The following is a 26,946-nucleotide window of genomic DNA, read 5'->3' as shown; positions in this document are numbered from 1 at the left end:
AATCCAACCCACAAAGCATTTTAAGATTCCTGTAAATCCGATATTGGAATGTCCAAATTATAGCTTCCAAAGTATCTTTGTGCCAGGAAGAAGAATAAAAATCAAATTGGCTCTGAATGTTTTCAGGAGGAGCCGCAGCTGTTATACTGTTACTCTTCGTGGCTTTTGATAGCTCCAAATTTGGGGAAGCTGTGCCGTGACCATCACAGTAAGTGTGCAGGCTTCTTCCTGGGGTTTCACTAACCCAGGGAAGCCCTCCAGACAAGGAAAAGGAAGTTAATTTCATGGCCAGACTTCCAAAGAAGTTCTGAGTTGTTTCAGATCAACCCACCAAATCTTTATAATGAGAGTATTTATTATTCTCAGTCCTTAAAATTTACCTATATTACTTGTGAGATATGAATTTATTATGAAGGTTTATACAGTCAGAACCATGAGCATAAATTCTATTAAATGATTTATTTTCCATTTAATTTTTTTATTGAAATAATGCTTAGCTTATGTCTGGGAATATGTACCCACAGAGATTTACAAGGAAATTAATGCTAAAATGCTTGTGTGCATATCAGAATGTTCTCTTTCATTTTCTAAGAAAGAAGATTTGTAAAGACGATTTGTTTACCCACACATCTTGTTCTCCCTAGAGTGCCTTTCTGTTCAGCATCAGACAGGACCCAGGTGGTAAGGTGGCAGGTTTTCTACACTGAGGCTGAATAAGGTTCATGGGAGATATGAAAAGTCTTGTCACACTGAGAGATTCTTGGACAGGCAGCCTCAACATTGCGCTTGTTATTTACAGTGAATTCTTTGTCCCCTGTCCTCCTTTATTTCCTGCCACAGCACCTTCCTCCAAGGTAATGCTACCTAAGTCACCTGTTGCTCCACTGCTAATTACCATTCCCTTCATTTAGATGATTTGCTCGTAACCAAGACAACCAGGAGTGGCACTTGCGCAGTCAGCCAACCGTTTCCTCCATCTGGTCAGGCTGCAAGAGTGGTCTAGTTCATGTCACTCTTGTGGTGGCAAGAAGTAAACATTCAGCAGAATCCCTCTCCCCGTATTATCAGTTTCTCCCCAAGGATTCAGGGACTGTACACTTTTCTCCAGATTTACTAATTAACTTATTTTATTCCTTCTAACAAATCTCAATATATTTTGCTCCTTCAAAACATTATTACCCTTCCAGTCAGTCTGGTGCACTCAACATCTTAAAATTAAATGTACTGACACACAGGCAAACACATTCCTTTGCTGGGATCACTTCCAATGAAGGTGTGGTTCCCACTCTTGTACCTTTCCATCTTTGTTGCTCAGGCATGGCTAACTGTGCGGGCCTCTTAAAATTGAATGTTAAACCTGATCAGCATCCTCCAATGGCTTTACATCTCACTCAGAGTGAAAGCCAAAGCCCTTACATGCTTCCAAGGTCTCCGACTTCATCTTTTCCGCCCTTTTGTCCTTGCTCAATTCCTGCCAGTCATGCCTTGCTTCTCTTCAAGGATGTGAACTTGCTGATTCCTCTTCTGGAAAGTTTTCTCACCAGATACACATTCATATGGCTGCTCTTTTGTCTCTTTCAGGTCTTTACCAGTTAAAGGAGAAAGAAGGAAAAACTAAACTAATGTAATTTCTTAGGGAAGGGGGAAATGAGCAAAATTATACATATATATGTTTAATTTAGTAAAATTGGGCAGGTATATAACTATCTGGGAGATAATGTCTAGGATATATATAATTGTCTAGGGCGGTGGTCGGCAAACCGCAGCTCGAGAGCCACATGCGGCTCTTTGACCCCTTGAGTGTGGCTCTTCCACAAAATACCACATACGGGTGCGCATGTACAGTGTGATTGAAACTTCGTGGCCCGTGCACAGAAGTCGGTTTTCGGCCTGGGCGAGTCTATTTTGAAGAAGTGGCGTTAGAAGAAGTGGGGGTACGTTCACTGAGGTCAACCCCTCAGATTGAGAACATTTTTAGCCAAGGCCAGCTTAGGAGTACCCTAATTAAGTTAATAACAATGTACCTACCTATATAGTTTAAGTTTAAAAAATTTGGCTCTCAAAAGAAATTTCAATCGTTGTACTGTTGATATTTGGCTCTGTTGACTAATGAGTTTGCCGACCACTGGTCTAGGGTATATACCATTGTGTAAGTGGTAGGCAAAACCCCGAGAAATGAGAGAACTGGGAGAACAAAAATGGAAACAGAGTAAAATTTAGGAGTGTGAATAAAAATAAGATGCAGAGACTTTATCTCCAAGGCCATGAGGGTTCTGGGTAGCATAACATCGGAAGTTCCCTTCATGTCCTGACGAGTGTTAAATGAGAAAACTGCACTTACATAGCCATTTCCATAGTTTTGACTAGTTCTGTCTGGATAAACTTTTTACTGGATTGGAACTGTGGATAATCAAACAGAAAAATATGATCCCAAAGATAAGCCCCAAAGTAGAGATTTCAAAAGGTTAGGCGACGAATGGAAATATTGAAACGATTCAGGGGGATTTAAAATATTTTTCCCCAAAGAAACATTTCAAAGACAAGAAGGAAGCTCATTGTAAATGTAAAAGTAGTGGCTATAGGAGTATTTGTTAGTTCACAGCGTTCTGCTGCCTTCTGAGAAAATTATTCCAGAATGAAATCATGTGCTTATTCCTTTCCTCCTCCTGGATCCTAACTCAGAATGTTATGGAGACAAAGTAGGCCAGAAAAGCACCCCTTTTATCCAAACATTCATCTTAGTGGAGGATCCTTAGCCGGAACCATTCAAATATGCCTTCGAGTTGTTTGAAACTGAACAGCCTCTTTAGGTCTTATCTGATTTATTTATTAATTTATATATTTCTAAAGAAGGTGTCAGTGGAGGATAAAAATTTAAATGATCAAAGCTAGAGACTGCTATTTTGAGTGCATTTTTTAAAATTCTGTAGTGAAAAACAGAATTTGTCACTGGGAAAGAGCATTGGGCAGGTGCTTGTCATTATGCAGATATAACACAAGTACCCACCCACTTCTGACTAGCAATTCATAATATAAATTATAATTGTACTTCTACAGATTAAGGCTTTTTTTGTTTTTATCTAGATATCCCTATCTATAAAAAAATGTATTAGGTTGTCTTTGTGGTGTGTGTGTGTGTGTGTGTGTGTGTGTGTGTGTGTGTGTGTGTATGTGTAGGACAACCTACAAGAATTGGAAGCTCAGACCAGTTGATGCCAGGAAAGATGAGGCACCAGATCTGGCGTGTCCTCACTTCATGCTGGTGGCTGGATCATAGGACAGCCTGAGTGGGATTTGCCAGCTCCCACCCTCTGTTAGTCTAAAACCTTTCAAGAGTGGCATACTTCTCACTATAGCTCTTATCCAGTATTTTGCTTGCCTTATCCCATGGCTTGGGGACCAGACCACATCCTACAAATAAGTGGGACATTCCCCTAAAGAATATCTGTGTCTTCCCTGTCAGGCATCTGAAGAGAGAAAATGGCCCGGGCCTTAGCCCTGAGGAGGGAATGACATTCTCCTCCCTGGCACTCCTCCCTGGCGCTCTGAGCTATTGAGCCTGATATTGGGAACTTCTGATCAAAGGCATTGTTCTGAGAGAAGGTAGGCTTAGCTTGAAACCTGGTGGCCAATGTCAAGAAAATAACCCCGTGGAGGGTCATTTCCAAGGGCTCTAGAAAGAGTGATGTCTATATCCAGGTCTAAGCTTTCATTTCTGCATTATAGCTTCCTTCTCAGGTGACCATTAGAGCCAGATTTCAGAGTATTTAGGTGTTCCTTAGAAATTCCCAGGTAATGCTTGGAAATAGAAAACCACTAGGAGGGGAAAAGAGGATTTCCTCTGGTTCACCAGATGGGAACTTAGAATACTGGTTTGGGGAAAGGATTCTTTCTGAAGGCTGGGGACCCATGGAAATCTTGAGCACCTTAATTATATATGCCGAGTTTAGAGCCTTGAAGCCCTGCAGCCTCATGTATGATAAGAGGGGCAGTGCCCAACAATGAGTCTCATCTCTGACATGGAATGCCACTCCAGGACAGGGTCCTTGGGCAGGTACAGTTTCTAACCTCAGTGATTAAGTGTAAGGTCAGTGATCACTTTGTGTGAAATTTAGGGGAGCACTGCAAGTGTGTAACAAAAATTCAATATATCACAACAGCATCATTAAAAGAGTAGCAAACAGTATTCTTCAGTTCTCTCCTCACTGGTATTTTTGCAGTGCTAGCCTGCCCTGACCACATCTCTCAGCTTGCTTAGGGAGTGTATTATGTGTTCACTAGCCTATCCTCTAGGCTACAATTTAAGTTCTGTCCTCTCTGTTGCTGTCAACTTATTGAGATAAACTCTTTTGTGTGGCGGAGCTTGCATGGCAGCTGCCCCAACGCTCAACTCCCTGGCTTCTCCCCTGCGGTCAAAATATAAGCTTGTCTGTTCCTTGTTCCAAAGGCCTCCTCATGTCAGGAAGGTCCCCTTCATCCCCACTTGTGCACACTCTGCTGCACAGCATTGACTTCCATTTCCCTGGTCTTACTGAGGTTTTATCTTTAAACTTCCCCCTTATTGAAGCACTCTTTTTCCAGAAACAATCCATGATTCTGCAAGGGATGACCAGAGGACATATTGAGAGGCAGACACTGCACTGTACTCAGAATTACCTCTGCCCTCTAACCCCAACCTATTTTTCTTGTCTTGAACTTACTAGTATGAACCCGCCTCCCTCTTCCAGATGGGTGAGTCTTTCCTACATGGTCCCCTGGGGAGCAGCCTCCAGGCCCTCCAGACATGCTCAGACCATAAGCAAAGCGAAGTTCTGACAGTCCTGGGAGTGAGAGCACTTTCGGTCAGGAGCAAGCACATAAAACAGCCACCACCCTCGACTGCATATCTCACTGTCTGACTATTAATTTTTATTGCATATTTTGAATAACTTTTTCTAGAGCTTTTTTGATGATAATCTTTTAAAATCATTAAAAGATGATGATTTGGGGGAAAGTTTTTTAGAAATGCAATCGCTTTCCTTCTCCCTCCCAGGCTACCCTTTTGACTCAAATTCATCTGTATGCTCAGGCAAACAGCTTGGCTCAAGCTGGAAATCCTGCATAGGAAACAAAAGCTTTTTCTGATTAAGTTTCTGTCTTCTACTGGGCTATTCACTAAGGGATAGCTGTGGACAGCACCTTTACCCTTTAACCCCCACCCCCCATCCTGGTCTTCCAGAAGAATCCATCAGTGTGGATGGGGGCTGGAGTTAAACCTTCAGGTTACATGGCAGAATCGTCAAGCCTTGAATCCGTAGGGCCATTAGATGAGCTAAAGAAAGCGTGAGACGCAGAGAGGCCTGAAGCCTGAGGAATACCATTTTACTGGTCATCGAAAAGAAATTGTGCACTGCACTGTTTAGAAATTGACCCACTATTACATTTTGTAAATGGATATGCCTACATTTATAGATGCACACAAATAATGTATGCTAAGTTATGTTTGTTTTATTGGCAGGGACACCCACTAGGCCCTGGGAAATCCAGAAAACATATTGTAACCATAACTTCAAATCTCTTGCGTTGTACCTTGGAACAGAATTATCTGACAGTGGTAGCAGTTGTAGGATTTTGCCAATGAGAACAGAAAATCCCAGAAGCAAAGAGCTTTATTCTTTGTGAATTTCTGGCAAAACTACATCTGAACCATGTTTTGAGTTCTAATCAGGAGGGTAGTTCATGATCAGAGTAAAACACTTTAAAAACACATGAAAGCATAAAGAAAACAAAGGGAGTTTACAATGTCGAAGTCTAGCGATAAGCACTCTTACTACTTTGGTGTATTTTATTCTAGAATATTACATATTCTTTTATTGATACATATACTTTTCACATTTAACATCTCTGAGAAAGATGCATCTTATAATTGATGACTTGCTAAAGTAGTAATTGGAAGTGTTCTCTCTTAAAGGTAGGTATATGAAATAATGGTGTATTTAAAATCAATAATCACAGATTAGATTGTCATCTCAGATTACATGGAATACAGAGTATGTATATATGCATCTGTGAAGTTCTAACTATATTTAGGAGGATTTATCATGGTTCTTTCCATTACTATTCTGTCAAAGGAAAACACCCTAGCTACCAAAATGAATCACAATCTTTATTCCATTCTCTCAAAGGACATTAATATATAACCCAAACTTACTTCTTAAAGTTATCTTTCTCAATTCTATGCTTTCAAGCCTTTTTCTCAACCCCTCACTATTCTCCCTTTCCCCCCAGATATCCTCATTTCTCCTTTCTTTGGTCTCGATCATTTTTCTTGAAATTATTACCCTTGAAAGTGAAAATGGCCTTTTCTGATGCAGTTCCTTTCATTATTGCAAAGGCCCATAGACCTAGCACTCAAAGAGAATTTTTATTAGAGGCCTAGAGGCCTGATAATATGGAGAGAGAGAGATGGAACGGGCAAATAAAATTTCTTTAGCAGGTAAGGGGAAAAGGGAAACATATTAATTATAATTATTCCTGACAAAAATACACAGATAGAGTTATAGACATAAAAAGTACACAGATAGAGTTCTAGGTATAAAAAAATACTTAGCTTGGTGTTGCTTATCACTTTGAAGTAGAAAAACAAAAGAAACAAAAAACTCTAGTTGTACAAAAGGTTTACATTTCCTTTAATTCTTGCTCTTATACTTGGCTTGTGATCAGGAAACATAAGTTAATAAACATGTATCCTTTACTTGATATGTAATTCCTTCTGTATAGGGAAACACAGGAGAGTAGGTGATAGCCTAACTTACCCACACTTGAACAGAACCTACCAGCACTCCCTGAGAGCCTCTGACAGATGCTGCTTTCACAGACATGAGGTTTTGAGGAGTTAAGCATTATACTCAACTCTGACCTTTTCCTAGGTGCTTTCTCAGAGTCCCAGCTTTTGATACAAAATGAGACATAAGGTCCCAAATGCTAACAGTCTTTCATTCACATTAACGTATGAATGCCTGATAGTAATTCCTTCCAGGCAACAGGTCTTGGTGAGGACAGGAGTACCCTTGGGAAAGAAAGATGAGGTAGAAAGAAAGATGAGGTAGGAACGGCAGACCAAGAGGAAGCAAGCAGCCAAACCTACTACTTTGCCCTTTGAACTCTGGTTACTCCTAATCTGTATTACGGAGAGTTCTCTATAAAATGTGGCTGGTGACTGCATCAGGACTTTATTCTTTAAAAATGGAAATTACATGGATTCCAAACCAAATTTTAGATTCAACAGAAAGCAGCAGAATGTTCCCCCACATCTGTTCCTCAGATTATAGTCATTTTACAGAAAAGTCTCCAGACACCCTCTTCCCATCCCCATTCTTCACCTCTGTTTTCTTCAGATATTTTACTTAGGGAAGAAACAAGAGTGGGAATGAGAGAAAGAGAGAGGGAGGCTTAATGTAGATAAATATCAGACAAATTAGAGCCAAGATATAATTCAAGCAAAAAGGGAGGCAGCGGGTGTAGTATAATTGCTCGGTACACAAAAGCACATTCAGAGATAATAAACTTTAAATATCCTTTAATGTCAAACAGCATTTTCCTCAGGCCTTTTTATCCTGCTGAGCAGCAAAAGGTTGGCCACAAGCCCCTGGTGACACTATTTCTAAGCCCAAAAGCAGGTAGGAGAGACAAAGAAAGAAAAAATACCAAACACAAGGTTGGTGCTAGATACATTTCACCAGCAAAGTTTTTCTTATAATATCGTTATAAGTTTTGCAATAGCTACTGAAATTTAGTAGGATTTTATTATCTATGGTGTTTATATAAGAAAAGAAAATGGGGCATTGTCCATTCAGAGAACTAATTAGTGTAAATCTCCATTTCCTAACTGATATCTGGGAGAGCTGAGAAAGCACCCAAAACAAGGGCTGTGAAGAACTGACCTAAAGATTCATTAAGAGAGCCATACAGCATAGGGAATATAGTCAATAATATAATAACATTGTTCAGTGACAGATGGTTACTAGTTTTATCATGGTGGTCACTTTGTAAGGTATATAAATGTCAATGCACTATGTTGAATATCTGAAACTAATACTTATTGTATGTCAACTATATTTTAATTTTCAAAATTTAAATAAAAATAAAGTTAGTTAGTTGTTGGATGATGTAGATAAACAGAGTTAAGCAAGCCTCAGATAAGAAAACGTCTCCTCAAGTTTCAACTGACCTACAGATTTTAATCAGCCCCGCAAGAGAAAAGGATAAGGCTTTGTCAGAGTTAATTGCGAGATGCAGCAGACTGAAACATGTTTAGGTAAACTCTTAACAAACCTGAATAAGAAAATGAAATAATAAAACAATGATAAACAAAAAGGAAGATATAAAACCATCCATAATCCCCACCCCACAATTATAAACACTATAAACTTTTTCTGGATGGATCTGTCCACTTTTCCAATCCACAACTTACTATGGAGTTTTGTGTCATATTTTTGTAGTTAACCTCTCATTTAAAACTGGCCATCTGACCTGAAAGTCACCTCCTTCTCTGCTTGTCACCCCAAATCTGTTCCTTTATTTTTTTCTGCCACTGATGGTAAGACCACTGATTGTCCTTGTCTTCACATCTCTTCCCCTTCCTCAGCTCCTCCTAGTCATTAATCCCACTAATATTCATAGAGGACATATTATTGTTATAAGGGAGACAGCCTCCCCCCAAGAGCCAGACCACTATCCTTGTTGGTGATCTGAACTCCTGAAGTTGAAGGCACAGAAGGTCCCTACAGAAGAGCTGCCTGCCCTCCACCCCCAGACTCTGCCTGTGCACCAGCAACAGATCCTCAAACAAATGTTGCTACCTCCTTCTAGACTGATGTGACCCCTAGAATCCCTTCAACCAGACTCCACTCCAAAAGCTTTTCATAGCCACACCTGTAACAGCATCACCACTAGTCCTACATTGGAATAACCCAATTGAATACAGTCATGTCAACTTGTAAAATGATGAAGTGGAACCTTAAACCAGAATGGCTAAGGCAGAGATTTTGGGAATGGGGCCCTATTCCACATCATCACAGAAAAAGCCAAAGGCATTTAAAATGGTTTTAGCTTTTGAATTTGGTGGGGCAGAGCTAGAATGAGAAGAGGTTATAAAACAGAAGGTGTGGTTACTTTTCTGTGGCTCTGGTGTCAACAGGGCTTTATATGCCTGGAAGATGTGTGTGTTCCGTTGGCCTGGTTTTTATTCAGAAAGACAAAAAAAGGAAGGACCTATGTGGGTGGCAAACTGATCTTGGTAGTCTGAACATGGGAGAAAACCTAGAATTGTAATGAGGGATCAAGGACAGCAGTGTGACCTTGGGCAAGTCGTAGGACTTTCCTAAGCCTCCAAGACCTCAGTTATAAAGCAGGACGACTATATTACCCATGTCATATATTCAGAGTAAGCATTAAATACCAGAGCTTAACCCATAGTCAGGACAGTGTTCGGTGATATTATTAATGTTAATTAATGCAAGTGACAGTTTGAAGCAAAGGCTGGATGTTCCCTTATCTGAAACACTTTTGCTTCTTAAAGAGAGTAGTGTTAGAAAACTTGACATCCTTTTCAATTCTATGGCCCTCGGATTGCCTGGGATATTTTTTATATGTTAACAACCATAGTGACCTTTACTGGAGCCTTGGTGAGTCAGGCAGTGGCCTAGATCCCTTACACATGTTATTTTTCATTTGAGCCCACCCCCTATGGAGGGTGCATGATTAGCCCCATTTTACAGATAAGGAAATAGAAGCTCAAGAGAGCAGATAAAGTGCTAGAGGCTATACTTCTAGAAAGTGGCAGAGGTTGAATCTTAACCTGATTCCTCTAAACCTCAAAGCCTGTGCTCTTTCCAGTATGCTGCTCTTCCATATAGAAACATGAAATGAGTCGTTCATCCTCAGGTGATTTTACAGAAATGGAGGGTCTTTCTTCCCATTGGTACGCTCTCCTTTGTTGAGTTCCTCTCATGACCAATAATAATATGAAAATGGCATACATCTACAAATGGGTTGACTGGGGAGGGGCTGCTAGTGATGGCCGAGGACCATCTAATGCACTTAGTAGTCTCAGGGAGTCCTACAACAGGCTTGTGGATGGTGAAATGTAAGTAACCATTCTAATACAGTGGGTTTGACATGGACCAATACCGTTTTAAAACTCTTGCAAAAATGAAGGAACAGGGATCTTCAGGGTTATTACCTTTCAATAGAGAAAGAGTAATATTTGAACCCACGTTTAAGGCTGGCTCTACTGTCTATGCAGCCACTGCTTCCTAGGCCGTAGACGCTGGGGATAGATGATCAAGGCCAAGGGTAGCAATGACAATGGATAATATCTTTAAGTCTCCATTAATTTTAGTCACTGCAAGCTGCAGTGTCCTCCCTTCTTTTAGCATGGTCTCAAATGCCCCAGTGTGCCCCTCGAGAGCCCGTTATCTTCGTTTACTGTAGACTTTAAAGGCACATTTTACCAGACCACCTGCCAGCCCGATTGGTGAGACACCAGTTCTGCCAATAAAGATCCTTCAGCTGTGGCTCCTACTGCCATGGGACTGCCGCTCCCTCAGAGCCAGGACTCCCAGGCATATGTGTGTTTATATTGGGCTCTCCAATGTGTGGTTGCCTGTTTTCTTTTAATCCACCCTTGAGGCAATTAGGACAAGTTTACTTAAGACAGGTTTGGATTATATTTGAGTAGCCCAGCCCAGATCATAACCAAAGCTGTACTTCCAAGCTGACCATAAGAGAGTGTCCTGGGAGAGAGCTGTGATACCTCAGAGCAGGTGCCTGCCCCACTCAGAATCTTCCTTCTGGAGTGCGATCTCAAAGTGTGTCTGGTTTTCTTTTGATGAGCTAAGCAGGGTCCTTCTGAGGAGCCAAGAACTGATCACTCCTTTCTTATGGATGAATGGTTAAAAAATCAGTGTACATCTTTATGTACATCTTTTACATCTTCATGTAAAACCACTGTAATTGCTCCTTACCAATAAAACTACTGACTAATGTATTAAAAGTTTGGTATAGAAATTACCCAGTGGTTTATTTTCCCTCTAGAACAGAATCATCGGCAAAATAATAAAAAGGCAATTTCCTTCATCTCCCCCACAGAATTGGTCTTTGTGTTTCCTGTTCTGGGATTCCTGGCTTTAAGCAGTGGCCAACAGCCTTATTGAGTTTTAGAATGTATATAGAGTTGGGTCGACTTAATGATACCACTCCCATCCTGGGCTTGGTTTGGTCAGGCAAAAGGTCCCAGACTCAAGTGCCTTCTGGGGCTTTGTGAGTGATGTAGATGAATGCTGTGTTTAAAGCATAATAAGAACCTGAAGTTCACATGTCCCTTTTAAAAGAAATCTGCAACTGCCACCCACTTTTAGCCCATTATTGCTGTATTGGAATATATATCCTGTGTTGCCAAGTCATCAAATTAAAATAGAAACCTGGAAATAAGGATGCTATAGAAGATATTTTCATTTTTAAATGTTGGTAAGTAATGTGCTTTTTCATAAGCATTTTGTGAGCCAACACTTTCTGGACCAAATAAGATACATCTGTGAGCCAGACATGGCTTAGAAAATTTGGGACTCAGTCCTAGTCAATGTTTCCCAAGGTAAGGTCCAAGGACCACCTGCATCAGTGTCATTTTTTAAATGGAGAGTTACAGACCGACTCCAAACCTGCTTAATCAGACTCTCCAGAAGTAAGATCCAGGGATTAGTCAACATTGTTAGTGGAAATGGCAGGGGAGGGTGGCCCAACATCAAAGCATTGAATTTTCTGGAAGTGGGAGGTCTGAGAGACAGACATGTTCCCATATCACAATTACACATCACAAGAGCTCTCTGGCCTCCATTTTAGGAATTCCTCCTTCTCTTCTTTTTCCTCCTCATTATCATCATCTTGAGCATTTGACCACTTGACAGATATTTATTGAACTACTACTATGTGCCAGGCTCTGTTCTAGGCACTGGGGAATGCCGCACCGAACAAAAAACAATATAACACCCGCTCTCATGCAGCCTAATTCTAGTGGGGAGAGAATAAAGAAGGCAATAAGGCAAATCTAGGAGATGAGATGGTGATAAGTGCTAAGGAGAAAAATAAAGCATAAAGGAAAGATAGGAATTGTGTGTGGAGAGAGTATTGAGAGAAGGGGGTTGTAATTTTAGACAATTTTCAGAGAAGGCCTTGAGCCAAGATCTGAAGGAGAGTAGGGAAGAGCCGTGTGGAAATTTGGGGGGAGGTGTTCCAGACAGGGAATTGCAAGCAGAAGGGCTCTCAGACATTTGCAGTGTGGTGAGTTCGGGGAACAGCATGGAGGACAGAGTGGCTGAGAACAATGAACAAGAGGAGGGTAATGGGAGATGAGGCTAAAGGGAAGGGGGTCAGACTATGTAGGACTTTATGGACCAGAAAAGGACTTCAGCCCTTTTATTCTCAAAGATGCCACGGAGGGTTTTGAGCCAAGAAAGGCAGGATCTCTATGGCTTCTTAGAGGGGGTGAGGAAAGATCATTTTGGAAGATATTCCAATAATCAGGTAGTTTTGACTGTGAGGATAGTGGTGGAGGTGGTGAAAAGTGAATTCTGGATGTGTTTTGAACGAAGGGCTAACATGACTTGCCAATGAATCAGATGTAAAGTGAGAGAAAAAGGGTTCCAGAATGACATCAAGGTTTGGGACCCGAACAACTATAAGAATCAAGTTTATTTTTAGTGAGATGGGAAAGTTTGCAAGAAGAGTAGGGTTTGGAGGGGTAAATCTGAAGCTCAGTTTAGGACATATTAAACTAGGAGTTACTAATAGATATCCAAGTGGAGATTTCAAATAAGCAATTGAATATGGGTTCAATTAAGCCTTCTGTAATAATCAGGGTTCTCCAGAGAAACAGAACCAACAGGGGTGTGTGTGTGTGTAAAAGAGGAGAAAGAGAGAGAGAGAGAGAGAGAGAGAGAGAGAAAGGAAGAAAAAGGAAGAAAGAAAGAGAAGGAAGGAAGGAAGGAAGGAAGGAAGGAAGGAAGGAAGGAAGGAAGGAATAAATTTATTTTAAAGAATTGGCTCACATGATTGTGGAGGCTCACGAGTTCTAATGGGGTAGGCTAGCAGGGTGAACAGCTTCAGTTCAAGTCCAGAAGTAGTATGCTGGCAGAATTCCTTCTTGCTCAGGGGAGGTCAGTCTTTATTTTCTTAAAGCCTTCAACTGATTGGATGAGACCCACCCACATTATGGAAGGTAGTCTGCTTTACTCAGTCCACCAATTTAAATGTGAATCTCATCTAAAATTACCTGCACAGAAAGGTATAATAATGTTTGACCAAATATTGGGGCACTGTGGCCCAGCCAAGCTGACACATGAAATTAACCATCACATCATCATCACCATAATAACCCTAGTTACAATTTACTGGGTGTCTACTATGTTGTTATGCATGATAAATGAGCCTTTGCTGTTTGTCATTAAACTACCCCCCAAGACACCACAAGCTAGATATTATGTATAGGTAACAAAACTGAGGCTTTCAGAAAGTGAGTAATTTGTCCATGGTCACATGGCCAAGAGACAATCCCACATCCCACTTCAGGATCTATAACCTTCCCCTCTATATCACACTGCCTCCCAATCCACACACTCCTACCTCCCCAGACATGCTATTTTGAATATCTATGCCATGTCACATGCTGCTCCTTCTGCCTGAAAAATGCACTCTCTCCTTCATCTGAATAAGCTTTACCCCTCCGTCAAGACTCAGCTCAAGGGTCACCCTTTCTAGGAAGCCTTCCTTGATTCCTTCTCCCACCTGGATTTTAGAAGCTCTTCTTCTATGCTCTCATAAGCAGTGGACTTTACACCTGTCTACAAAAGGAATCATCAAACTACAGTTGCTGGTTTGCTGACCTTTCTTCTTCATTAGCCTATAAACTTCTTTTTTGTTACTTCACCCGAGGATATTTTTTCCATTAATTTTTTTTAGGGAGAGTGAAAGGGAAGGAGGGAATGGGAGAGAAAGAGAGAGAGAGAAATAGATGTGAGAGAGACACATCGAGTGGTTGCCTCCTGCACATACCCCGACCGGGGCTGGGGATCGATCCTGCAACCCAGGTATGTGCCCTTGACCAGAAGTCAAACCCAGGACACTCTTGGGCACAGGCAAATGCTCTAACCACTGAGTCAGGGCTAGCCTATAACTTATTGGTGGAGGGGAACACATTTTGTTCATCATTATACTAGTATCTGCAGATCCTCAGCACTTGGTAAGTGCCCCATAAATGTTTGTTTAATGAGAAATGAACAAATGTGTAAAGGAAAGACAGCAGGGGGGCTGAGAAGGAGCATTAAGAGAGGTAAGGGGCAACCAAGAGAGGACAGAATCACAACATGGGCAGAGATGTATGGTGAATGGTGCTAAATACTAATGGACTGAAAACTAAAAAGAGGCTATTGGATTCACTAAGGGAAAATTCAACGAATGCCATAGAATATAAGTGGCTTGGTGGTTTGGAAGAAACGTTTATTTGTAGAAATTTTAATGATGCTAGCCGGACTAGCTGAGACAGCTTCACCAAGATCTTGCAATCTGATCTGGGATTATAGAAGGGGTAGAATTTGAATAGGGCTTTGTTGAGTGGGGAGAGATGGGACAGAGGACAAGGGCGGGGTGTGGGGCTTGTGATGAAATGAAGGGTAGAGAAGGATCACATCTGAGGAAGGGAGAGAGATAGAGAGTTAGAAACATCAATAAGAGAGAAATATCAATCAGCTGCCTCCTGCACACCTCACACTGGGGATGTGCCCGCAACCAAGGTACATGCCCTTGACCGAAATCAAACCTGGGACCCTTCAGTCCGCAGGCTGACGCTCTATCCACTGAGCCAAACCGGTTAGGGCTTAAATATATTTTATTGATTTCAGAGAGGAAGGGAGAGGGAGAGAGAGATAGAAACATCAATGATGAGAGAATCATTCATTGGCTGCCCCCCTGTATGCCCCACACTGGGGATTGAGCCTGCAACCTGGGCATGTGCCCTTGACCAGAATCGAACCCAGGAGCCTTCAGTCCACAGGCTGACACTTTATCCACTGAGCCAAACCAGTCAGGCAGAATCACATCTTTAAAGTAGGAAGGCTGTTGTGTGATCCAGGTGTGGGAACAAACAATACATCTCAAAACATTTCTCCCCTCTTCCCTGGAAGGGTTCTTTGCCTCCCTGACAGCTCGCCTCCCATCAGCAAATAGGGAGGCATGAATCTCAACGCTCTAATATTCAAATCACCATGGTGTATAATTTCTGTGTCGATTCCTTTGATGAAATGTGTAGTACGAACAGTAATGAGTTTAGACATATTTCAAATGATGTAAATATCAAATCAGATCACAGCTCATCTATTTTGCTCCTGTGATTTCCTAGCCGATGCAAATGTGACCCAGACTCTAAACATTTTTTTCTCTGCTTACTTTGAAGTGTCAGAATAACTTTGCAATGGGTAACAAATGGTCGTTTCTCATTGAGAAATAAAATTACATGACACACTACCCGTTGAGGCTGGCTAACCATTTCGCATTCCTAAGCTTCCTTTAAATATAAATGAGTCATCATTTGATATTATAATTCTAAAGAAATATGCTGCCTTAAATATATGCTCCAGCTTTTAGCTAGACCACTGTATTTCTTTAATACTCTCTAGCATAAGCTATTTGGGCCAACTTCTTTTCATAAGAAGAGCAGTGAAAGAGATTGGAGACCTGTGCGCCTTCTACCAAATTATAGGGCAGGGTTCAATCAATTCACAGTGCTAAGTGGGGTCATTTTTGCAGTACTAACAGAAATCACAGTGTTGTGTTTTTTTAGACCTGGCATTTCCATAGTAACCGCACAAGATCCCAACAACATGCAGATCATAGCAAATACTGGAGTAGGATTCTTTTCATTTTTATCAGATGGCGGCAGAGAATTTTTTTTGTTTGTTTGGGGGCTTTATCTTCTATATGTAATTGTCATTGCTGCAAATATGTAATGCAAAGCTTGAGTTCAGTATGCAAAATAATGTCTAAATAATCTGCTAGATGTTGTAGCTTTAATAGCTAGAACCCAGCAGACCTTTGAGAAGAGAGCTGATTCCTATGTTTTCAACTCTTCCAGCCTGTTGGTCACTTAAGAAAAGAAAACGTTAGACTGGGCTTCTCTTGTAGATAAATGGGCCACAGGGGCTCACAGAGGAATTTTTATCATTCACAGCTGACTTAATGAGAATTAGCACTTCTGCCAGAGTGCCCTTATTTTCTGGGGTGTCTGTCTCTCAGTCTGTTAGGAAATGTAGCTGGTGCCTGGTTTGCTAAGCTTGCAGATGGATGCCTCTGGGCAAAATTGTTTTCTCCAGGTGTGATGAGAAATTTTAAATGCAATTCACATATCACATTCAACTATGACATGACAAACTATTTAAAGGTCTTTTCTAATAAGCCAGTGACTTACAAAAAAAGCATGGCTTACAATCACCTCTTTTCTAAAACCTAAAATGATGGGAAAAGATGCAGCTGCTTCTCATTATTTTCACTGTCTTCAGTTGAGGGCTTGAGAGCCCAGAAATCCCTGTTTTAGGGGTTCAACATTGTTAGTTTTTTGGCTTTACTTTTATTCCCACACCTGTGCTCCCAGAACCTAAAGGGTAAAGTGCTGTCCAAGTGGCCTCAGCAATAGGGAGAAGCACAGGTGGCTCTTGCCGATGTGAAATTAGCTGGGGATACGCAAAGGTTGGTTACCAGGGGCCAAAAGTTAAACAACACCCATTACCTATGGACTGTCCTGCCAAATCAAGTCCCAATTCAACTGCATCTTAACCTGAATATTGTAGAGGGGAAAAGGTGTGGATTTGAATGAACAGAAAGTCTTGAGTTTAAACCTCACCTCACGCTTTCATTTATTGAGATGGTACTGAATTTTTACATTAAATATACTTATATTGAACATACACCAAATTTTTATCTTGCGCAGCCTTTTTTTCTTACAGCTTTAAAATCCTTTCCCACCAGGTGTTGGAAGGAGTGAATGCCATAACACGTTGGAGGCACGAGGCACCTGGAATGTGCCTCCCACATTAGATGCTTAATAAACAACAAGACCCACCTGCACCTCTAAAGTCACTCGGGTATCTGGAATTGCTTACTAAGGAAGAGGAAGCCACAGCTCCATGGCAACATCTAATCAAGGCATTTATAGACTCTCAGTTGGAAAACAGTTCAGATACATCCCAGTCCTTCCTGATGAATGATTTGCCTCTACATCATCTGCCAATTCCTACTCATTTCAGCCTCTCAGGTATGAACATTCCAAATAACGAGGAATTGACACTTCATCAAACAGCCATTTAATTGTGAAAAATGATAAAGGGGGAAATCAACCACTTTGAGGATCAACATGTACTCAGCACTGGACAGATACTGTGATTACTTATATGACTACTCTATAAAGAGGTATTATCCCCAATTTTAGGAACCGGGAAACTGAGGTTCAGAGGAGAAATACTTTCACATGCTCCCACAGGTTTATTTAAGACAGCAGTGATCTTCAAAAGTGATACACTCACTCTAAAATGTCAGAGACTGGTCAAGTTTCTTACCACTTGCACAATTCCTACATGTCTATGTTCTTATTGCAGATAGAGGCATGTGCCTCATCTTTTCATAACTCAGACCTTCTCTCTGAGTATAACAATTTTCTTCGTCCTACCATATGATTAGGTCAGAAGCCCAGTTATGCATTCCCAGAATTCAGAGCTGTGCTTTCTATAGATTCTGAAATGAGACCTAATTCCATATTATTCTCAAATAATCTGCTGCTACTTGGGAGATAATCACAAGCCAGGAAAGCAGAGGTGATGTTCTTTCTCATTTGCTTGGTATCCCCAGTGTCTGAGATCAGTAAATAATTATTGATTAATCAAGCCTAATAAATTCAGAGTAGTATTTAAGTCCCATTGTGATTTAAGGTAATCTTCTCTTGAATTTTTAATCATGCCACAGTGCCTCTTTTTTTAAAAAAAATAAAAAGGGAGATGGGATACTTGGAACAAGGGAGCTGAGTTTTCAGCTTTGTTTAGGAAAGAAATTACTTGCCCTCAGTTTATCCTCATTTGATAAACTGACTCATAGCCAATGGATTCTCGTATTGTTATTCAGATTCCACCAGTAGTTCCATGCAGTTAACAGAATCATTTAGCACTCGGCCCTCCATTCACCTGAGCTGCCTGGCCTATAAAGAACCAGTTATTATTTTTAAATTTTGCTAAGAGGATACATCTTATGGTAAGCGTTTTTTATCACAGAATAATAAATACTGGCAGGAGAAAGCTTTTGGAGGTGATGCATGGGTTTATGGCATAGATTATGCTGATGGTTTCATGAATGTACATTTATCTCCAAACTCATCAAACTGTATACTTTAATTATGCACAGGTTTTGGTATGTAAGAAAGATTTTGCCAAAAGTGAAAAGGAGGAATCACTTATTAGCTATTATTTCTGATAATGAAAGATTTTTCCATTATGGTCAGGATCTGAGGAGACAAATTTTACAATGCTTAGTTTGAGGTTGATAAATACACTCCTTATTCCCTCGGTTCATCCTTGGGTTACATTTCCCACCACTCCGGCTTCCCACATTTTGGGGAATTTAGGGAGTGGGCAGCCTGTGAACACTTCTGGTTGTGGTGAGCCTACCTTACCTCAGCCCTCTTTTTCTCAGCTCAAAACAACAGAATGAAAGGCCCCAGGGGAGATGACAAATCTCAGCTGTTTAACTTTTCTAAAATATTTTCCTTGGAGAGGTCCTGGACCAAATCTTAAGGCATTTTTATTTTTTTTATTTTTTATTTTTTGCCCCTTGTCCTTTCCAGACCTCCTCTTAGGCCAGGACAAATTTCCCTGAGATAGGAACTAAAGGCTGACTCAGTTCCCATCTGGAGCCATCTGGTTCTTCCTGCTTCACAGCTCACCACTCATTCCTAATCACTCCCCCTCCTCTTTCTTTCCTCTCTCTGATATATTTTCAGTCTTGCTTCTTCTCCCACAAAAAGACATAAGCCATGAGATCATCTGCCAAGACGGATTTGGCCTTAAGAATAAAGTTTTTAAGTGCCCGACCACATTTCCCAGGGGATGGCAAGAATTCTTAAGCTCTAAGAAAGTGTATTTTTCACTAAAATGTAACTAGGGAAGGTTGTGCTTTCTGAAAATACCTCTGTACCTCAGGAAGTGAAATTCAACAAATCACTGAGAAATAAAAAGTAGCTTTTTCTCATCTTAGGAGCATTTCTTCTTTTCTCTACGGTACAGTATATAATTATAAAGGTTGTTTGAACAAAATAAATCCAGAGACATAGAAACATGGAACAGACTGATGAATCTCAGAGGGAAGAGAGGGATGGATGGGAGGGAAGAGATAAACCAAAGAACTTATATGCATATATGCATAACCCATAGACACAGGCAATAGTACAGTGAAGGCCTGAGGCAGGGAGGAGAGAGGGGTTCTTAGAAGTGATCAATGGGGGGGAAAAAGGGTACATCTCTATTACTTTTAATGGTAAAGATAAATCAAATAATAAAAATAGAAGAGCTTACAACACTTGGCTGGTAGGCAGTATTTAACAACAACAACAATAAAAGTAATATAATTGGGACATTATTATGCCTCTTTAACTTACGCCAGAACTGTATATCTTTTTTAAAAAAATATTTTTTTTATTGATTTCAGAGAAGAAGGGAGAGGGAGAGAGAGAGAGAAACATCAATGATGAAAGAGAATCATTGACTGGCTGTGGATCAAGCCCGCAACCCAGATATGTGCCCTGACCATGGAATCGAACCGTGACCTCCTTCCTGGTTCATAGGTCGACTCTCAACCACTGAGCCATGTTGGCCAGAACTATACATCTTTAAAGTTTTTAAAAGATATGCTTCCATTTTATGTCATAAGTAATGTGGTGAGTCAGGATCAATAATTTTTTTTTCATGTCTCTTGCACTGGCCACTAGAAGGCCATTTATTTACTAAACATATATTGAAGGCTTTCAATGTGCTATGACAACGAGAGGTTACCTAGTGAACATGCATAGCATACCCTCTCATTGTTTCTCTGGAATCTACTTAAATTGATGAAATGGGCATCTCCTATCAGTATTGCTTCCCACTATAAGCCACTGCTGATTTAATCCTGAGTTCTCCTTCTATGTTTTCCTAAATATGCTTGAAAAACCTATTTAGTGAAAAATAAGATAAATTAAATATCGCAGTCCTCAGGGCTCCACAGCTCTGACATAGATTGCTGGCCTGTATGGTAAGTAGTTCAAAACCTTGTTTTCACTTCCCCAAGCCTCCTCCTCTTTCCACTTCAATAGGAGCAGGAATCTTGAGTTAAAATCAGGCTCCAATTTGATCACAGGATCTAGATTCTAGAGAATGCTTTTAAAGGGGCTGAAACAGTGGTTCTAAATTTGGTTGCAATTAGAATTTGCAACCTGGCCAATGTTTCCAAGCAGTTAGAGCATCGTCAGCCTGTGCACTGAAGAGTCACAGGTTCAATTGGATTCCCAGTCAAGGGCACGTACCTGGGTTGCAGGTTTGATCCCTGACCCCAGTCGGAGTGCGTGTGGGAGGCAACCATTTGATGTGTCTTTCTTACATCCATGTTTCTCTCTCTCTCTCTCTCTCTCTCTCTCTCTCTCTCTCTCTCTTCCTCCCTTCCCCCCTCCTTTTCACTCTCTCTAAAAATCAATGGAAAAAATATCCTCAGGTGAAGATTAACAAAAAAAAATTGAATTTGTTTTCCCACATTACCAGAGCTTTATTTTATTAAGATCATTGTGCACATCTCTACTTGGGCATCACTGGCCAATACTTTATCTGCTTGTTTTGTTGTTGATGTTTAAAATAAAATTTTATTTTGGAAAAATTTTAGATTTACAGAAAAGTTGCAGAGGTAATGCAGAATTATCATACCCCTAACACAGTTTAGGTTTCCTCTCTATTATCATCTTACATTATCATTATTTTTTTTAATCCTCACCCACAGACATGGTTAGAGAGAGAAAGAAACATGGATGTGAGAAACATTAATTGGTTGCCCTCCTTACACACTCTAACTGGGGATCAAACCTATAATCCAGGTATGTGCCTAGGCCTGGAATCGAACTGGCAACCTTTCGGTGCATGGGATGATGCTCAACCAACTGAGCCACTCCAGCCGGCCGGGCTCATCTTACATTATTGTGGTACATTTATCAAAACTAACAAACCAACATTGGTACATTCCTATTAACTATAATTCAAACTTTATTCAGACTTCCCCAGTGTGTCCTTGTTTTCCCTCAGGATCCAGTCCAGGGCAACGCATCGCATTGAGATTTTGTCTCCTAATCTCCTCTGGTCTGTAAGAGCGTCCCAGTTTTTCCTTGTTTTCCTTGACAGCCTTGAGGAGTACTAGAGGATATTTTATAGAATGTTCTTCAACGTGGACATGTTTGATTTTTTCATAATTATACTGGAATTGTGCACTTATTTCACAGAGGTGAAATACCCTTCTCAGCTCTCCAGAGGATCCATGATAACCACATGACACCACAGGCCGTGTTAACCTTCATCACTCGGTTAGTTTTTCCTAGCTTCCTCCACCATAAAGTGACTATTTCCCCCTTCCCTGAATTATTCTTGGGAAGCAGGTCACAAAATTGAGCCCACTCTTTTTTAAAAAAATATATTTTATTGATTTTTTACAGAGAGGAAGGGAGAGGGATAGAGAGTTAGAAACATCGATCAGCTGCCTCCTGCACACCCCCGACTGGGGATGAGGAAGGCCCTACGTCAGTGGTCGGCAAACTCATTAGTCAACAGAGCCAAATATCAACAGTACAATGATTGAAATTTCTTTTGAGAGCCAAATTTTTTAAACTTAAACTATATAGGTAGGTACATTGTTATTAACTTAATTAGGGTACTCCTAAGGCTTAGGAAGAGCCACACTCAAGGGGCCAAAGAGCAGCATGTGGCTCTCGAGCCGCAGTTTGCCGACCACAGGGTTAGAGTGAGCCCACTCTTAGGCAGGTAGGGGAAAACTGAGCTCCACCTCGTGGAAGGGGAAGTATCTACATAAATTACTTGGAACTATTAGTGGCAAGGTTTGTCTGCTTCTAACCCATTTATTAATTCAGTCATTAATTATATCTATATGGACTCTTGTATTTATTTTATACTTCTGTTTATAATCCAGTACTATGTTATTTATTTTGTTGCTGAAATATTTCAAGCTTTGGCCATTGGGAGTTCTTTTGGGTTGGTTCCTGGGTCCCTTTGGCATGACCTCATCCTTTTATTTATGTTTTGCAACACTGCCTCAGTTCCTGGTAGGACAAGATGCTCCAGACTTATTTTGTATGTTCCCTGCCCTGGCCCCAGAACCAGCCATTTTCCAAAGAGAGTTGGTTCCTTTTAGTGTGGAATTGTAATTAGAAACTAGTATCTAGGAATTGGGAATATTCATTGCTATTGGAGTTGTCATTGCTTTCAGCAGACAGAGCTAGGTAATATACATTTGCATATTAGCCTATGTATAAACACATCTGTAACGGGCTCCACAGCTCTGACATAGATTGCTGGCCTGTATGGTAAGTAGTTCAAAACCTTGTTTTCACTTCCCCAAGCCTCCTCCTCTTTCCACTTCAATAGGAGCAGGAATCTTGAGTTAAAATCAGGCTCCAATTTGATCACAGGATCTAGATTCTAGAGAATGCTTTTAAAGGGGCTGAAACAGTGGTTCTAAATTTGGTTGCAATTAGAATTTGCAACCTGGCCAATGTTTCCAAGCAGTTAGAGCATCGTCAGCCTGTGCACTGAAGAGTCACAGGTTCAATTGGATTCCCAGTCAAGGGCACGTACCTGGGTTGCAGGTTTGATCCCTGACCCCAGTCGGAGTGCGTGTGGGAGGCAACCATTTGATGTGTCTTTCTTACATCCATGTTTCTCTCTCTCTCTCTCTCTCTCTCTCTTCCTCCCTTCCCCCCTCCTTTTCACTCTCTCTAAAAATCAATGGAAAAACTATCCTCAGGTGAAGATTAACAAAAAAAAATTGAATTTGTTTTCCCACATTACCAGAGCTTTATTTTATTAAGATCATTGTGCACATCTCTACTTGGGCATCACTGGCCAATACTTTATCTGCTTGTTTTGTTGTTGATGTTTAAAATAAAATTTTATTTTGGAAAAATTTTAGATTTACAGAAAAGTTGCAGAGGTAATGCAGAATTATCATACCCCTAACACAGTTTAGGTTTCCTCTCTATTATCATCTTACATTATCATTATTTTTTTAATCCTCACCCACAGACATGGTTAGAGAGAAAAAGAAACATGGATGTGAGAAACATTAATTGGTTGCCCTCCTTACACACTCTAACTGGGGATCAAACCTATAATCCAGGTATGTGCCTAGGCCTGGAATCGAACTGGCAACCTTTCGGTGCATGGGATGATGCTCAACCAACTGAGCCACTCCGGCCAGCCGGCCTCATCTTACATTATTGTGGTACATTTATCAAAACTAACAAACCAACATTGGTACATTCCTATTAACTATAATTCAAACTTTATTCAGACTTCCCCAGTGTGTCCTTGTTTTCCCTCAGGATCCAGTCCAGGGCAACGCATCGCATTGAGATTTTGTCTCCTAATCTCCTCTGGTCTGTAAGAGCGTCCCAGTTTTTCCTTGTTTTCCTTGACAGCCTTGAGGAGTACTAGAGGATATTTTATAGAATGTTCTTCAACGTGGACATGTTTGATTTTTTCATAATTATACTGGAATTGTGCACTTATTTCACAGAGGTGAAATACCCTTCTCAGCTCTCCAGAGGATCCATGATAACCACATGACACCACAGGCCGTGTTAACCTTCATCACTCGGTTAGTGTTTCCTAGCTTCCTCCACCATAAAGTGACTATTTCCCCCTTTCCTGTATTTCCCCCTTCCCTGAATTATTCTTGGGAAGCAGGTCACAAAATTGAGCCCACTCTTTTTTAAAAAAATATATTTTATTGATTTTTTACAGAGAGGAAGGGAGAGGGATAGAGAGTTAGAAACATCGATCAGCTGCCTCCTGCACACCCCCGACTGGGGATGTGCCCGCAACCAAGGTACATGCCCTTGACCAGAATTGAACCTGGGACCTTTCAGTCCACAGGCCAATGCTCTATCCACTGAGCCAAACCGGTTAGGGCAAGCCCACTCTTCGGCAGGGAGGGGAAAACTGAGCTCCACCTCATGGAAAGGGAAGTATCTACATTAAATTACTTGGAACTATTAGTGGCAAGGTTTGTCTGCTTCTAACCCATTTATTAATTCAGTCATTAATTATATCTATATGGACTCTTGTATTTATTTTATACTTCTGTTTATAATCCAGTACTATGTTATTTATTTTGTTGCTGAAATATTTCAAGCTTTGGCCATTGGGAGTTCTTTTGGGTTGGTTCCTGTGTCCCTTTGGCATGACCTCATCCTTTTATTTATTTATGTTTTGCAACACTGCCTCAGTTCCTGGTAGGACAAGATGCTCCAGACTTATTTTGTATGTTCCCTGCCCTGGCCCCAGAACCAGCCATTTTCCAAAGAGAGTTGGTTCCTTTTAGTGTGGAATTGTAATTAGAAACTAGTATCTAGGAATTGGGAATATTCATTGCTATTGGAGTTGTCATTGCTTTCAGCAGACAGAGCTAGGTAATATACATTTGCATATTAGCCTATGTATAAACACATCTGTAACTCTGTATCTGTGTGTGTGTGTGTGTGTGTGTGTGTGTAAACATGACTTCATACTGATATCTCCAGCTCCAACACCACAAGGTTTATTGTAGCTTATCTGTAGCTTATCCCTTCTTGCTTATCTGTAACTTCTCTCTCTGAGAAATGAGACCGCCATCATCAACATCCATTACCTATTTTTTTACTCTAGTACACAGAAAATGCAGTTTCAGAATTTTTGATCCATACCCCACCTGGGGAGATTTTAAAACCGCCTGATCTTCAAGGCACCTGAGAACAATTACACCAGTCTCTGGGGATGCAGCTCGGGCCTTAGCAGTTTTAGTTTCCCAGGTGATTTCAATGTACAGCCAGGCGAGAACCATGGGGTTGAAAGGTCAGCGTGCGGGGGTGGCGTTTTTCTTGCCTTTCTCTCTGGGCTGTTCGCTTCGGTGGGACAGAAACTGGAAGGGCTGGGGACTGCTTCAAAGTGGAGGAGGTACCAGCTGCTCACTCTCTCCAGGTAAGCTTCCCCCCCACTGCATCCGTTTGGCAGGAGGGGAATTATTTCTCTTTGGGGCTTTGCTTTGAGCCTTCAGATTCTTTGGTGCCCGCAGGTGGGAGTGGGATTTGACGCCTGTCCCACCAGCATGGGTGATATGACTGGCATAGGTAGGAAAAATCAGACTAAGCCTGCCTCACAGCCTGCTTTCGCCTGACTCCCAGGTTATTTAAGGTAGAAAGTGCCGACCAAGTGTGTCACAGCTCAGATAGCGTGGCTGTGTTGAGCAGTGGTTTGCCGAGTAAGACCACAGCTGAGGCTAAAGTGTTACTTTGCCTTCTGTTTGCCTTGCTTTCCCTCCCGTGTGCATACTTCATACCTGTGGACCCTTGGGAAGAGTCGTTGGTCAAGAATGAGATTTGGAGGTTCTTGGATATCCTAGCCCAGTGATGGCGAACCTATGACACGCGTGTCAGAGGTGACACTCGAACTCATTTTTTTGGTTGATTTTTCTTTGTTAAATGGCATTTAAATATGTAAAATAAATATCAAAAATATAAATCTTTGTTTTACTATGGTTGCAAATATCAAAAAATTTCTATATGTGACACGGCACCAGAGTTAAGTTAGGGTTTTTCAAAATGCTGACACGCCGAGCTCAAAAGGTTCGCCATCACTGTGACCTAGCCTAAAATGATGTACTGTCTTATTTAAAAATTAAACATGGGCAGGTGTTAACTAATAATAGGCATCATTTGTATAATGCAAATTAATATTTTAAAATTTAAACTAGGTTTAATTTTTTATGAAAGTAATGCCTAGCTGTAGTTTTAAAAACTAGAACTATGCATAGGAGTCTAAAATTTTTCCACCTTCAAATCCATGCTCCCTGAAATAGTTGCTTTAAGTAGTTCCTGGTTTTTAGATTTTCTGGTGTTGACTATTATAAGTTTAAATAATATATTCATACTTCTCTGGCTTGAATTATCAATGTTAAGGAGTTTATTGACTTGCCCCTATGAACGGTGAGAAATTGAACGCATCGTACATCCAACCACTTCCACATCTCTAGCGTTATTTTTATTAGTTATATATATTTTGTGGTCAAGTTTATAATATTTATGCATTATGATTATAACTGTATTTGGTGCTTTTGTTAGCTCTGGGGTCAGTTTTTCTGTTGGCTCATCTTGGTTATTATCTTTTCTGCTGTTAGTGGGGGTTTTTTTGTTTGTTTTGTTTTGTTTGTGTGTGTGTTTATAATTGAAGAGCTAGGCTGATAACTAGAGGTGCCTATATTGGTTTTCTGTAAAGTTAGGGTAATTTGGTTACAAAGAGCAGGAATCAACCCTGGCTACCTTAAGCAGATAAGGGATAAAGAATTCACTGGGAGGATTCAGGGTGATACACAGAATCTAAGATAGAGAATTACCTCTGAACGAAAGGTGCCAGGCAGCCAGGGGGCCACAGAGAGCAGCCTTTTCAAGGAGCTACTTCGTAAATGACAGCAGCAAACACTTCTTAAGTTGCCCCACTCAAGATACAAATTCCTAGCGAAAGCTTCTGTTTGGGCCATAGGTTCACCTCTTAGCATGGATGAGAGAAAGAACTTATTGGTTGACAATCCCACCAATAA

The 26,946-nt window shown here is 40.8% G+C and overlaps 1 long non-coding RNA gene across 3 annotated transcripts in view; it reads left to right on the top strand.

Annotated features, from left to right (window-relative positions):
- LOC106725902 overlaps positions 1-26,946 on the top strand; it is a 318,458-nt gene that overhangs the window by 227,595 nt on the left and 63,917 nt on the right. For all 3 annotated transcript variants that reach the window (XR_001361903.1, XR_001361904.1, XR_001361905.1), the window contains exon 5: positions 17,053-17,338. This is a non-coding gene — a long non-coding RNA (uncharacterized LOC106725902). The remainder of the gene's footprint in view (positions 1-17,052; positions 17,339-26,946) is intronic.

The sequence above is a fragment of the Myotis brandtii genome, unplaced genomic scaffold, assembly GCF_000412655.1.
Source record: "Myotis brandtii unplaced genomic scaffold, ASM41265v1 scaffold196, whole genome shotgun sequence".
Classification (NCBI taxonomy): domain Eukaryota; kingdom Metazoa; phylum Chordata; class Mammalia; order Chiroptera; family Vespertilionidae; genus Myotis; species Myotis brandtii.
Note: the sequence above shows the minus strand (reverse complement) of the source record. Positions and strands in the feature narration are given on the sequence as shown.